General features: G+C 39.5%; 1 protein-coding gene across 5 annotated transcripts in view; it reads right to left on the bottom strand.

The window, feature by feature from the left end:
• klhl29 (kelch like family member 29) overlaps window positions 1-15,796 on the bottom strand; it is a 273,769-nt gene that overhangs the window by 255,975 nt on the left and 1,998 nt on the right. For 3 of the 5 annotated variants that reach the window (XM_017302254.1, XM_008398293.2, XM_017302252.1), the window contains exons 2-3: window positions 14,747-15,257; window positions 1,135-1,203 (exon numbers count right to left, since the gene is read on the bottom strand). The gene's annotated coding sequence lies outside the window, so the exon portion shown is untranslated. Of the gene's footprint in view, window positions 1-1,129; window positions 1,204-9,507; window positions 9,589-14,746; window positions 15,258-15,796 lie in introns of those variants that run through there. The other 2 variants (XM_008398295.2, XM_017302253.1) reach the window with 2 other exon arrangements.

The following is a 15,796-nucleotide window of genomic DNA, read 5'->3' as shown; positions in this document are numbered from 1 at the left end:
CGATTTCTGAAGTTGAGAAGTTTACAGACCCCGGAGATCAGATACATATGCCGCAAAGACTGGCGCGCCTCTTGCATCAACGTTTGCCTGCATCTCAAGCGAAAGCCTGCAGTGTTACTGCTGAATATTTCATAGTTCAAACAGCAAAGTTATGCTAAGGTTCTGACCGCACATGAGCTTTTTTTTTTTTTTTAATGTTTTTAAATGTTTAGAGAACAAAAACACCCTCAGACCAAGCTGGCACCGACCACAGGGCGCAAGCTAAATACCGCAGTATGATTTTTTTTACAACTCAAGCCCCCCTCTAAGTGAAGGCTGCACCCCAGAAAAAAAAAAAAAAAAAAAAGCACACATAATGAGTCCTGCTCATCAGAGATGCACTGACCCAGGACGAGAATATACACACGACTCATAATCACTGGTAGGAACACAAAACCCCACCCCCCTCTGATGCCTGTGGCGTGCGCGCCTGGTCACCTCGCTCTGGGATCAAAGGCAGTATGTCGTTCTAATCAGTCCTCACAGCGGGCAACCCCATTAATTCAGTTCTGTTTCATCAGTGGTGAGCAGACCACCAGAGAGGTTTGTGCATTCCTGGGGTCCCGCCGTCGAGGAGTAATCCTATCTCCTAATGACCAGATTCTAACCCTGTAATTGTTCTGAGACCAACGTGGTTTTGTTTGCAGACATAATTGCAAGATTATTTTGGGAAATGGGAGGAAAAAAATAGAGGGGACACACATAGCTAATTTTCTGGGCATGACAGGAAAGTCAAGCAATATTAATGATGCTGTACATCATCAACTCCAGCAGACAATCAACCCCCCACTAAACCAGGCCAACGTCACGCGTTCAGGAGCGTGAATCCATGCACAGCACTAAAATGAAGTGCAAGAGAGAAATGTAACTTTTTTTTTTAAACCAATGCCATTTTAAATAATAACCTTGGTTAAAATTATCTAATGAAAATCAAGCTGAATATTCTCCATGAAAAAAAAAAGGCAGAAAAATCATGATGTAGCATATGCCGATTGGTTTTGATATCAGTTTTCGTTTACTCCCTGTAGCTCATCTGTCTAATATTAGGATGTTTGTTAGTACATCAGATAATGAACTTTTCGTATCTTACCGTACCTTTGGTCTCTGGTGGATGGGGATGCTCATCACAGACAAATTGGACCTTTGGAGTATTGTCGTCGACACCTGCAGAAACAACAGGAGTTGGTGAAAAAGTTGCGCCTCAAAAACCGAAAATTTAAATCTCTGAGAATGCAGCCGTAACATTTTTTTGTTTACGCCATCTGTTAGTAATGAAGGGGGGAAAACAAAAAACAAAAAAAACAGGCATCTCCTTACTCAAAAAAACAAAAAAAACAATCAAGTGTGGAACAATCTGTATCAGGAGATTTATTAGCGCAGTCTTTGGTGTGGAGAACAGATGAATGACTACACAGAGGCACATCATGCAGAACCCATCAATAACTCTCCAACTGTCGGGAGAGAATCAGAGGTCAGAGACAGATAATTTAGCAGTGGAATAAGGCCAAGCTGACAGCATATGGCTGAAACGCTCCGGAGGCAAATGAACGACTTGATGAAACTGTAAGGGGGAAAGAGACAAATGGCATCAAACGTACACGGCACTAACTGAAGAACGTGGTCTTTTTAAGATGATGACTCAGGGGACGGGTCGCATGAGGAGAGACGTTTCAAAGGGTCCTATTGTAGAACAAAAACAATGCTGGTGCTAGTAAAAACCAGCAATCATGTGATTCCCAGTGGCAGCCTTTGGAAGTCACCACATCTCATTCTTTGTTAGAGGCTGTGCTCCTTTTTGAAGTCCAATTTCAGACGGGGAGAAACAAGAGTTTTAACAGCAGTTAGGGGGGAAAAAATAAAAGAAAATGTTTGATCAGAGGAAATGAAAGGAATAACTCCTGCTTGCAAAAGTGTTCATATGTATAGATTTTTTATTAATATTATTCGCATTTGGTCCCATTAGACTTTAAAGTGTTTGATCAGGAGTTTGTGTGAAATGTGGTGGTGGCAGTATCATGCTGTGGGAATGTTTTTCTAAACCAGGAACCGTTATAGTGTATAAGACTGTAGATTCAAATTCGTGACACCTAAGGGGGCCGGGGGGACTAAGCAAACGCAAATTTGTCCCATAGTTCTTGATAGAAACTATGTATCATGTTAAATTCACTTTACCAATATGCACTACTTTGTACTGGTCCAACATAACCCACTTTAAAGGTCTTCACCACTTTATCTCCCAGCTGTCTGGAACAGTCTTCTGACTGCATGATGCTTTTGGTCTGGTGACTTCTGAAGGCAGCAGATCTCACCGGATTTTAAATGAAGTTCGAGTTGCAGCACTTAAGATTTTCGGGGAAAATTTGGAAAGCCATATATGCTTTTACGTCCTCTTCACAGTTTTCAATATTGCATCATTAGACAAAGCAAAAATGCTCAAGTGGTAAAAAAAAAATGTACAAGGGAATTTCAGCGGGGCAGTAAAGAAGAAATCTGAACTAAAATAAGACGGTAATTAAAAATATAAAATGCCAGAGGAGTCACTCTAAGGCTGCACAACTGCCATCATGGAGGTTTTGCAGTCCTGGATTGTGGGTATAGAGAAAAAAAATCCTATTTTAGGCTCAAAAGGATTTCTACCATTTTTAATAATCTAAATGCATCACGCATGGATGTAATCCCTACGTGTGTTCCAGCACGCCTTTGCAACTGCTTACAAAAGCAGCGTAAGGGAGAAGGCACAATAAATTAGCGTTACCTTCTGAAAATGAATAAAATTATACTCATTGTTGGAATTGATCTCATGTTCTAATGCAATCAGATGCGGGCCGAGAGTGGCTTTTATTTACAATTTAATTTTTTTTTAGTTCCTTTCAATAAATGCAGGAAAACCTGGAGCCTCTGAGGAGCCGCTGACAGGCTGCTATTATGCTGGGCAGCTCATAATCACAGCATTTCTGTTTGTGCGTGGTTTATGATGTGCAGACACATTTCTCTCGCCAGCTTTCTCCATGAGGTACACTGCCTAAAAGTAGCTTTTTTTAAGATATGTAAAAAAAAAAAAAAAAAAAGAATAATAAAAAAAAGTTGACACATTGGCTGCTTCCAAGTAACACACTGATGATACGGACCTTTCTTTAAGGACTGGTGGCAGCGTAGAGCCGACCGCATGAGGCAGCGCAGGCAGGGAAACCTTTTCAAAAAGTGAAATGTCATCCAACGCTCATTCATCATCTTCTGCTGAATCTGCTTTCAAGTCACACACATCACCGCAGACTTAACAGTCTGTACAACATGATTTTGACTCGATTTTTTCTTTTAAGATGAGAAACGGTGAATGAAGACGTGCTTCTTTATTCTTTAAGAAGAAAATAAAGTGCGTGACTTCCATTGTAATAATTGTGCAACTACAGAAAGCAACCTTGCCAAATCCTCCCTCAGTAGGATGACAAAAGACAGCAGCTTCCCCCCTACTTTTAGTTTCCAGTTTCTACTGCAGAGTGTAAGTGCTAAAGAGTTTTGACATATGGCTGTTTATGTAATCAAACCAATTTAAAACGTTCAAAATTAGAACAGTTGCATAAATTAGAAGTGTTTATCAAAATGTGCTTTTAAATGCTTCACTGAATGTTTATATTCAGCCAAGCTATGAAAATAAGCGGGACTTGAAATTCGGAATACATGGGAAATTTTTCAAGATTTTTTTCATCCCAAAATGACCATAAATGACCCATGTTACTGTCCCGCCACACATTCAGCAGGACGGTAAGGAACAAACATCCATCCATCCGTCTGTAGCTCATTGTTGGAGAAGGCGACATCTAGGGCTCACAAAGTCTCCATAACAAACTATAAATGCAAACAAATCCCTTCAGTTCAGGCCATCCCTTTTCATCAGACATTTCTCAAACTCTATCGATCATCTCTGAAACATATGGACAGATGCAAAAATTGTGTTTCTCGTCTCTCTCAGTCCCCAGTTAGATGCTGTGGAAAACTTGCTGGATGAGCTCAAGATCATTTCTAGGGATTCTGCAGAGAGGAATGGTCAAAGATCTCGCTCTCTGTATTCTCAGCGTTATAAAAACGGGACTAAGTGCTCAATTGATCCAAAACGGCGGTTATGTGATCTATTAACAGAAGCGGTACCAATCATTGTGACATCTGGGATTCTGTTAAAGGCCTTATTTTACCTATTGTAAGCACTTAAATTGGGGTTAGTTGTATTTAAATAGTGCTAAGATTTATAATATAGGCTTTTTCCTTTTTTTTTCCTTCTTTAAATCAGAGGTGCTGATAAATGTGGCCTGCGCTGCAATGCTTTAAGAAAAACTAATTCGTAAAAATAAACCCTACAGGGAAAATGTTTACCGTGTCAGAAAATTAGAGACATTTTCCATTAACTCTACACAAAGCAGGATCATTAACCAACTCACTGACTTCTCCCTATAGGTTTTTTTTTCCCTCTGCTTCTAATTATTTGTTTACTTATTTGTAATAAAGCACAGGGACTCCATCAGAGTCACCAAGGACAGCCTTGCTATACCTCATAATATGTAATTAAGGAAAACTTTAAAAAATAAATACATTTAAAAAAAAGTCTAATGATTTGCATAAAAGGTACACAAAATAAATATTGTGACTTACGGTTTTATTTCATACCAAAATCTGCTTCCTCTTGTATTTAAATGATGCACACACACACGCAAAAAGTTCCGTCTTGCCAATTATTGTAAACTTGTCAAAATCAGGCCCGGCTACAAATCATCTATGCAATTATCAATTGATTGAAGCAGCTATCTAACTGTGGAAAAACACTTAGAGGCATAATACATCAATTTTAATGGCATTTCTTAATCAGAACGTTCAGCAATCAGCAGAGACCAATTAGGCCTGAGAGATAGAGAGCCGCCATTAATAATCAAAGTTGGCTGCCATCACACTGGCTCCGTTCTCCAAAGGTTGCTGAAGTTATTTACAAGTGGACTATTTATTTCACTTGAGAGCGAGCTGTTGTCTGATTCTATAAGCGGCGGAAAGAATATTCATAAAAACAGACAATTCTGACCCATTTTCTTTAACAACAGTGAAATAATGCAAAAGGAATGACTGCAGGTGGATTGTTCCTCACATAAAACGCAAAAGAAAAAAAGAAAGACTTCTCTTCAAGTGAAAATAATTCCGTGTACAGTGAAGAGGGGGAACGGATAGGCTGCTCTCATAAATGAGAAGAGGAGTCTCCTCCAAGTGACAAAACAGTCCTCCGTCCCACAGGCACAGGGAAATGACAAAGGATATCTTCACAATGCCACCTTCAGCTGCCACCTTATTAACATTATGGGCAGTTTTATTGTGGAGGAAGCCCGCATGTCTTTGAATACAAAAGTAAGCCAACCTGCCGTGCATAAAAATGTACGAGCTGGACACAGACCAGGCAGAGACAATGCCCTTTATGTCTTTCCGGGCAGCAGTTTACTTCTCTCTGATTTCCATTGTTCCCCTTCCTTGGCAGCGAATATGAGTGGCAATTTCCTGACTTTCAAGTCTTCTACTGTGAGCTATGAAAGTGTAAAGAGAGGTTAAAACTCCTAGACCTAGAGCTCCAAATACTTTTTTCTTTAAAGAGGTATATTTCACTGCATCAAATAACAGCTTGTTTGGTGTACTAAAAAAAAAAAGAAAAGAAATTAGATAAAAGTTAGGGACTTGTACTTTGAAGGATAAATGAAGATTAGCTTTTTCCAATCAAAATTCCAAACTTTGTGTGTTACAGGGATTATGATGAAGTAGGTTTTCACTCCGTGCGCAGCTGTGTACCATTCCAACAGGCAATCAGTCTGCAAATAAACAAGCTCCCTTCTTTAATATTTCTTACCATATGTTGTGCAGTAATTTGTAAAGTCAATTAATTGATCCTGATCATTGTGGTGCAGGTATTTATACAGAGAAGCCACTGCCAGAATGAATTAATCAACGTTGGGAGTGCACGCTCCGTGGCTTTACGAAGTCTGGGACGGAGCCAGCGGTTTATAAGCCGATGCGTTCCTTGGACGAACACGTCGGAGGCAAAGGCAAACAGGTCATAAATGGGCCGCCGTTACGGATGCACATTCCACCTTTAGCAAACACATGATTTATGTATCCTCTTAACTGAAAAGCCACCTTTTAACTCGCCACTGTTGGAATATGCAAATCGGACATGGCCGTAAGCCACCGTTGTACACTTTCAATAATTGTGATCTATTTATGTATTCATTGCTTACCGGAGAGAAATGATTTGGGAGACTACAGCTGTAAAACTGAGAGGAGAAAGACGGAGATTTATATCACGGGGTGAAGGCAAACAAAAGCTAACGACTTATACTAATTTTGCACGCAGGTCAATTACTAAGAAAGACTGCTCATTAAACCATTTTTATTGTAATATTTTAAATTAAAAACAGGTTCAAGTGTTGTTGCCTCCAGTGAAGATGGTTTTCCTCTTCAAGTAATTTAAAGCCTGGTTTACACCTGTTCCATGTCCGTACTCCTCTAACCCTGCTCCAGCCCTACGTCTTCATAAAAAAAAAAAAATTATTCTATTTTAAATTATAATTTTTTTAGATACCTGATTCTTTCAATACCCTCAAATAAAAGCTGGTACATTTCCATTTTTACAGCTCGTTTTAACGAGGGATGGAGGTTACATTACTGAATGATGTTTATTGCAAAACACACGTAAGATAATGAAGTGCACACTATAAAAATGATTAAAGGTTCATAAAGGGCTGCTGGGGAAGCCGTGGCTGTCAAGCAACCACAAAGCACAGTTTTTTTTTTTTCTTTTCTCCACTGCTGGAGAATAATGGGCCACTCACAAAACAACCAAACACAGCAGCGGTTTTGTTGTGTTGATGGGTTACAAGATGAAAAAAAGATTTTCCATGTCCATATCCCTCTCTTATAGAGCTAACAGGCTTAACCTGCCCCCTGTGGAGCTTCTCTCCACCAGGCAGCCCCCCAGAGCGCCCGGCGCCCCCAGAAGTAGCCTTACAGGCCGGGGTCCAACCCAGACTGCTGCCCCCTGTTGCCCAATCATACTGAGGAAATTCACACACTTATTGGGCATTCAACACACTCTTTCTTTAGAGTTTTGCTTATTAAATCACAATATGCTTAAAAAGAATATTTAGGTTTGTATTTGTGTATCCTAGTATGCTATATTATTATTGTGGTTTCCTAGAGCTTACTGACTTGTAGCGTTTTGACAAAATGATTGATTTTCGGTTCATTTCCAGAAAAGCCCTGCTGAAGGACAAGCTGGAAAAAGACCTTAACTACCAAAACTTCATTAAGGTTTTTATTTTTGGAAAAAAAATAAATAAATAAAAAACACAAGATAAGCTAAAGCAAAAACCTAAAACACAAACTGCATGCTGTATAGATAATATACAGATACTATACATACATATGACAAATATGAATGATAAAAGTATGGTTTTAATTAAAAATGGACAATACATGTGGAAAATCAAGCAGAATATCTTACAGAATTGTGTCCTTGTACTTTTTGAAAATAAATTTAAGCAAAATTGTTCCTGTATTGTAACAGATACCATCTCAGAAACTAGACTGTCATCTTAAAGTTGACAAATATTGGAACTGTATACAAAAATACAGTGAGTAATTGTTTTGTTTTTTTTGGTCAATAAATCATTCAGCTTTAGTAGAGATGCACAAAGATATAAGGCTACTGACCAGAGACAATTTTCACCTTCACCCTCCCTGATTGGGCAGTGACAGCTCAAAAGAACTGACTAAAATCTGTCTTTTTCTGGTCAGTGAATGCACCATACCGAAGCACTAAAAACACTTCTCTCCGGTGCAGAAGTTGATCTGAAGGAAGACATAATGTTAAACATTTAACCTCGTGTGATGTGCAAAACCCAAGTGGAAGAAGTTGTTACCACTAGAAACTGCTTGCGTTTATTTTAAAAACAAAAGAGGGAACCACTTTTAGGTGGCTTGTGTTTATTACTACAGTCGCAATATTGTGTGCCAAGATTTATTTTTTTGATTATAGAAGAGAACTCATGCGCGTGTTGACTGCCACTGTAAAAAAATGAGACGGTGGTGACATGTGTGTTTTCCCCCCTTCATTCGGATAAATAATTAGTAAAACCATGTAAAATAGAGAGCAGAGAAGAATTGGGCTGCTGTCTAAAGACTGATGCCATTGAGTAGCTAGACAAGGCTGTTCAGTGGGTTTAATCAAAAGGACTATGTACATAGACCTGTTCTGAAAATCTTAACCTTAAATGGCTGGACCAAAAGTAAATTATCTCGACCTCTAATCTATGTCATGGAAAAGAACACACTGGAAACTATTTTCACTGATAGCATGTCAGTAGTTCATTTAGGGTGCTACCTAAACAGAGAGTAACACTTCAGAAGATAACAGGAAGGCTAAACATTACATCACTGCGTTATTCTCTTGAGCTTTCAACCTCGATCATGAAAAGTATTTTCTTTGTAAATATTGGACGGCCATTAAAAATCTAAAATCATTTTCTAATTAAAGGTTAGAGAATATATACACAGACTGCAGTTGGGAGTTATGCTGTGCTAGTTGAAAACAGTGGAAATGGTGAACTGAAAATAAAAATGGCAGCATAGAAACAGTGAAATATCGTCTCTGCTTTTATATATAAAAAAAATTGTTCAACTTGAGTTGGAAAAAAAAAGAACTCCGTTACTTATTGTTCCAAAAGAGAAATAAAAAAAGAGCTAATAAGTGGCAGGCTCAACGCTTTACAAAACTGGAGACTACAAGTCAACTAGTAAGCTGACTGGTTCATCTCTGCTCCTATATACAATAGGCTACATGTACACTAATATACAGGACATCCAGGTTTATATTTCCATTAAATAAAGATGGCATCTGTAAAAAAATAACCCTCGAATTGCAAATTTTATCAAAATATATTAGTCTTCAGAATTAAAAACCAGGCTTAAAAAGACAGAAACAACATTGAAAGGGATCTACCAACCCAAGTCTCAGTGGATTCACAGCTTAGTGCATTTTGAGACCATTCAGGTTGCTCAACAGGGAAACTGCAAGCTTTTTAGAAATGTGATACCAACATCACGAGCCCTTCAGTGACTGTGTTCAAGAGGGCAGCTGAAGAGCACGCTTTTCATAGTTCACTGATTTCTAAAGAGCTTTGGAAGCACGGCATTCGCTCGTGGCCTCTTGCCCTCATGTCTTACTAAGTATATTATGCTTTATAATGGCAGCTGATGCAAAATATTAACTGCGTTTTCAAGCAGAGATATCACTGCCCCTGAAATCCAATAAAGCCATAAAGGTTGGAGGAAGAAGTAGAGGCGACTTATTCACATCTGCCTGCACAGAAGCTAAATTCACTCAAGAAATTCCTGATCCGTGTCCATTTTTTTTCCCCCCCTTGTCCTTACAGAGGGCTTCCATACCTGTCAGCATGGAGTGATTTCTCCAACTTTTCATTAGGTGGTGCTCAGTTTTTGGAGCAGAGTGTAAGCAGCACCACCAAGCTGCAATATTGGTCCTTGCTGAGAAGAATAAAAAAAAGAAAAAAAAAGAAAAGAAAAACAGGGACACAAAAATATAAACTTCACACTTTTTTGGCAGAAATGGATGAAATCCTCATTCTTGTTGGAAAACAAAAACAAAATCACTACATGTAATTTCTTTTCAAAGATGTACACAGCTAAACGATGCAACACAGATAAAAATAAAAACAATTGTAATTTTTGTAAAGCTCGTTTCTCTATGTACTCTGACACAAAAATCCTTTTTGAAACCTGCTTTAGTTATGCATTCCATGTAGATTTTTAATGAATGAGTTGGGCGTCTTCAGATCAATTAACCAACTGCTGGCTGCAACGTTAAGCTTGGATACTGCTGTTACTACCAGCAGATATAGATAATCGAAGTTTAGTTCTGGTGTCATTTAAACTGCATGTCTCCCCACTTATGCACGGGGGAAAAAAATTAATAAATGTAACGCGGCATCTTGATGAGCAGCTTGCCCTCATCTACCAGTCAGCACCCCGAGTGTGCGGAGGGGAATCTAATGTGATACTGCAGGGATACAAAAGGATGGCCTCAGTTAAAAAAAATAAAGAAATTATAAAGAATAAGAAAATAAAGAAATAAAGCCAACCCCAGCAGCTGTGTTCAAGCTGGGTTTACAAAACAGAAATGAAGTATTGTGGTTTTAGAAAGATTAATGTGCAACAGTGAGCTACATTACACTAGCCAGCTGCTGGCACTAGATCTGTATTTATCATACCGCTATTAGAGAGGGGGGAGCTGAATTTCTAAAAGTGATTGAGGAATTTCTATTCTGTCATAAACAACTAAAAATAAATATGAAAACCACCAAGTTAAAATCAGTCGTAATCACGTCGCTATTAGACAAAAAGTCTAATAGAGTAATCATGAAAATGTATCTAGCATGCGTTTGGAATGAATGTTGTCCAAAATCTTTCTTTGAAAAAATAAAAATAAAAATAAAATAAAAGTCTCTTCCTCTGTACTTAAAATCCAAATAAATTCTAGGAAAACTGTTTTATTAGGTCAGAGAAGACACATACCAAGTAATTTAGGCAAAGAAGGTTCAGAGGAACCGAGATGAAGCATTTAGGTCTGAGAACTTCCAAGAAAAGCAGTGGTGGCATGATAAAGGCATGTTTCAATGCCAATGAGGATAGAGGAATATCTTCCATTTCACTTTATATCAGCAGGTAGATTGTTGAGTCTTAGACATGAGATGATGTTCCAGTAAGATATTGATGCTAAACAACAAAACTGGTTTCAGAAGAAGAAAATAAAGCTGCATTAAGATCTTTGGAAATTTCTGAGCTATTATCGCATACATCATCCCTCAGTTGATTATAGAAAATTCGCAATGCAGTCAAACTACAGGACCAAACTATGTTTTGTAAATCCCTAAAGTTATTTGTAGTATCATCATTCTACTCAGAGTAGATGCATTTCTGCTTCTCATTTTGAACATTATTTTCCTTTTCAAATAAACTTGTCCATCTGCTTTGCCCATCCACATTTCAGGCTTAATCTGATTTGACACATTTTAGTTTTTCCCTTTTTAATGTTCATTAGTGGGCAATTTGTGCCAGTTTTCTTGTCGCATTGTGCTTCTTCTGGCTCTGTTAGCTTCAAAACCTCATAAATGAAATTAATTTACTTTGTATGCATTTGTGTGTGAACTGTGAGAACATTATGCGCTTCTTGTTTTATAGATCCTCACTCACTGTCACAAGTGCCTTCAACAGCAAAAGAACTGTTCTTTTTTGATTGTGTCAGATTTGCACAAAGGAGTGGTGACTTTATTGTTAATAAAGACAGTGAGAATGCTGAAGCTATGTGGTTAATATTTAATGGAAAATAAGATAATTGAAATATCCAAACTTTTCTACTATTGTCACTTCATCATGTGGCTGTCAGGAGCTTGATACAAGAATTTGTTCTCTGCAGGTTTTTTTGACACATAAAACGAAAACATGCAAGAGTGTCATTTTGCAGGAATCACGTGCTGCAAGAGAAGCACCAAGACAGCATGCCAGTACTTGGAGTGTGCTAAAGATTAAGAGCAGCATTTTTTTTTTGGAAATACACTAATGTGGTTTGAAGAAAAATTTCTAACAAGACAGGATAAAGACTAACTATTACATAATGAGATGCACATTCATTGTGGCACCAAAAAGCTTTCTAAAACCTTCCATCTCCATATTGAAGTAAAGCATACGAGCATGTTTTTATCCTTCAACACAAGTCTTTTAAAACAACAATTACAATTTCTCAATCTTCAAAAAAAATTAATAAATCAACATTCATGCTTTTATTTTTGTAAAAACCAATTTCAGAGTCAACAAGACGTGACAAAAAATAATAAAAGAACCACCAGGTTTACTGATCGGATTCTGCACACATTCTTAAATGGAGACAAGAAACGGACTCAATGTGAAGGAGATAGATAAAAACCTGCAAGGGTGCCTCTTTAAAATGTGGCCACAAAAAAATAGAAAAAGAAAAACCTTTTAACCTTGAAGAAAATGGAGTTCATCTCTTACCAAAGGCACAAAATCATGCACAACTGCTCTTCATTTTCATTTTGATTGAGGGCACGTTACTCCAGATTGGCCTTCTAATATTCACGGCTCCAACTGAATCAGTATAATTGGTCGATACGTTCTTGCTCCAATATTTTGCTTTGGTTAGCAGCTGTGGATAAACAGAAGAATCACACGTGTGACTTTGAAAGAACCGAGAGACAATGGGAACGGCTCTGTCCCTTTTGCTGCCGGAGCTGTGGACGGCAGCAGACGCTCTCCTCTGCTCCCGACTGCTGCTACGGTTTTCCTACAGGATAATAATTTCCTGTTTCCTTTGAGGACTGACCTGCTGATTCCAATTTTCATCAATTTAAAATTATTATACGCGAGAGACAAAAAACATATGCAGCATAAGTGGGATCCAACAGAAAATGAAGGAAAGAGTATATACATCTGAGAATTAACCTAATTTTTTCTTTTTTTGAGTCGAATAAAAATCAAAGAACAGTGATGCAAATGCATTATGTTGGTTGATGCATTTATAGGCCACAAATAGTATGAGTTCTTGGGAGCTGATCACAACCTAATCTAGAAATTAAACTACTCTTTGTCTCATATCTGCATCTTTTACTAAAAAAAGGGTGTCCAATAATTACCAGCTGGAGACCCGTTTGCTTCTGATATTACAGCCATCACTAATGATCAAGCACAACCTCAGTGGCAGCAAAACAATACATCACCTTTCTCAACTTCAAAAAGAGAGCTTCGAGAAACAAAGCACTCGTGATGAACCCCAAAGCCTGATCAGGCTCACAAGGGATGCACCGGAAGCCAACGAGTGCTCGTCCAACAACCCACAGGACCCAAATGATCCGCTGCCAACACCCCTCACCGCACGCCGTAGGACTCCCTGGCAGGCTGGAGTCGTTCTGGCAGTGGACGGGGAGACCAATGAGCAAATTTGGTTACTCCAAATTTGCTCAGACTACACAGAAGCCTTCCCTTCCTAAAGCATTCTTCATGGGCAACGATAAAGAAATAATAAGCAGCCTTGAGCTACAATATTGCAACTTGCTGACCATAACAACAAGATTCAGGTTTTTTTTTTCTGTGTGTGTGTCCGGCCCTTACTAATAGGATAAATGCCTCGGGGTAATTTCTAAATGAATTCCTCAGGCCAAAGTGGTTCCCCAAGCCAACCCAAAGCACATTTGATAGAGAAGGATTATCCCTGATTGAGTTTATTTCAGAGAAGCTGGTGATGAACTGAAAACACCATCATGCTTCCACAGAGGCAATTCTTGCCCAAACAATAACAGCTCTGCAGCTGAACGAACTCTACAGAGGGTGTTCAGAGCACTTCTTTTTTTTTTGGCTTGCTGCCACAGTGACACCTCTATATTACCGCCTTGTGATTATCCACCTACAGCCAGTGGTTCCTCTAAATATCTTTAGTCATACTACACGCATGAGGTGAGAAGACCCCCGCTAAACGGCTCCAGCTCTGAGGCAAACGCATTGTCTTACCTCACCGAGAGCGGAGCTCCCCCGTCTGCTCTGAGAGGACTAGGACTAAAGCCCTTAATCCCCCGCCTTGATTTGCGATAGCCTGCTAGGTTTTTAAATGTCATCAGTGGGGAAGTGTGTCCTCCTCCTGCCCCACATGCTCAGCTTATTAATACAAGACTGGGGTGCATTTATTTGGGAAAAGAAACATGTCAGACTGCGCGCCATCTATTTATATACAGTAAGCCACGCTCAAGGCTCCAGCAGCAGCAGCAGCAGTGAAGTCTGACAAGTGAGATGTTGGATATGCAAGTTCACCATAAATCTTGCTAAATACAGACCGCACATAAACTCTGCTAATAATGTGACATCCATCCGATTCTTCTGGAGACTTTAGATGCCTGGAAATAAAACAAAAGGCAAGGACTCGTCTGCAGGAGGACCACTAAGGAGATGGCTGCAAAGTTTTGCTTCAACACCAGGGAAGGAAGAAAAACAATGCCCCTACAGTCTCATGTTTACAGTTGCACTACAGTACCTTGCTTTAACACATGGGACTTATGGGGAGTAATGCTTTACTGTCAGGAGGATGATGCACTCCAAGTTTCTGGATTTGCAGAAGACTAGGGGTTTAAAAATACAGTTGCTACAGTGTGTGGATTGGTGCTAAAGTGTTTGGGAGAAGATTAGACTATAAAAACAGAAATAGTTTAACACAGCAACATAACATTAACACCCCAATGATAATGTGCGCACCATTAAAAGCATCACTGCATTAACTGTAACAGTTTTTGTCCCGAATTAAACTAATGCCGTTTTTCGGCTTTAGACCCTTACCATTCTACCTGCACAACAGCCCCCGAGACCTGAAGTTTTAGATTTTTTTTTTTTTGTCAATTACAGGAGCGCTTGCGCACAAAGCGGGCGCCCGCACACACCATTTGTCAGGCTATGGTCCTGAGCTAAAGGCTGGCGGAGAAACTGATGATCCTCCTCCTTCATTCATTCGTGGTAGGACAAGTGTCCGCGTCGGAACTCCTCGCCAGCACAAAGCATGTCAAAACCCGGCGCACACGGAGCCAGCGCGCTGACATGACGGAGCGCTTACCTCTGCTGCCGCTCGCCGCTCCTGTCCCTCCTCCTCCGGGCGTTTGTCCTTGTTTCGCTACGGCGATGGTTTATGCGTGAGCGCTGTCTTTATCCCGCAAAGACCGCAGTTGCATTTTACAACCAGTGGAGCAACACTGTGCGGTGGCCGTGCGCTGCTCTGCGAGTAGACCCCCTCGGTGCTCGGCCCAGGCTCGTCACTTCAGTGTGGACAGAGGACGGGACTGGATAGACGCGTCTCTGTGCGCTCGTTGCGCGGCAGCGGCGGATCTGCGTTGTGAGCGACTCGCTCGGACGGACTGGCAGGCTCACCGTGTGGCCACTTTACTCCCGATGCTGCTCCTCCCCTTTCACTCCGCTCCGCTGACACAAGCCCTCCAGCGCCACCACCCCGTGGCTCTGCGTAACTGCACGCACCTGACGACCTCCATCAGTACACCATCATCTCCAGAGGTTCACTGGATCATTAGCAGCCGTCACTAAATCCACATTTAGTTGAATCTAGTCAATTCCTATGACACACACGCACAAAAAAAACAAAAAAAAACCAGAAGATAACCTTGAGGACTATTCCACTTTGATGACTGTCCTCCAAAATGTGTCCTAACCCACCATTTTTGTTTTTAATAATGCCTGATCCTGCAGGACACAATAAAAGGCATGTCAAATCTAAAACAGTTGCATGACTCATTAAATTTTAGTAGAAGTATTAAATATGATACTCATGGGGATTTAATTCTAATAATGTTAAATAAGCTGTTTTGGTAATGAATCCTACAAAAGCATTTGGATTAGAATTTCAAAACCAGAGGCATTGGTTCATTAACTATTATTCTTAATTATGAACAGTGCACAGCAGAAAAAAAAAAATCAAGGCAAATAGGATTACATTATGAACAAATGAACTTAAGTTAAAGTTTTGCACTGTTATAAAACTTGTGGTTGAGAAAGTTTGTGTTGAAGCAAAATTTGCTTAAAGTACAACTCTATGAGTGAATATAATGAAAATGGTTTGAATGCTACTTTGTTAGGATACATTTAAAAGTTTTAA

Source organism: Poecilia reticulata, linkage group LG21 (genome assembly GCF_000633615.1).
Source record: "Poecilia reticulata strain Guanapo linkage group LG21, Guppy_female_1.0+MT, whole genome shotgun sequence".
Taxonomy (NCBI): Eukaryota; Metazoa; Chordata; class Actinopteri; order Cyprinodontiformes; family Poeciliidae; genus Poecilia; species Poecilia reticulata.
The sequence above is the reverse complement of the archived record's forward strand: the minus strand, read 5'-3'. Positions and strand labels throughout refer to the sequence as shown.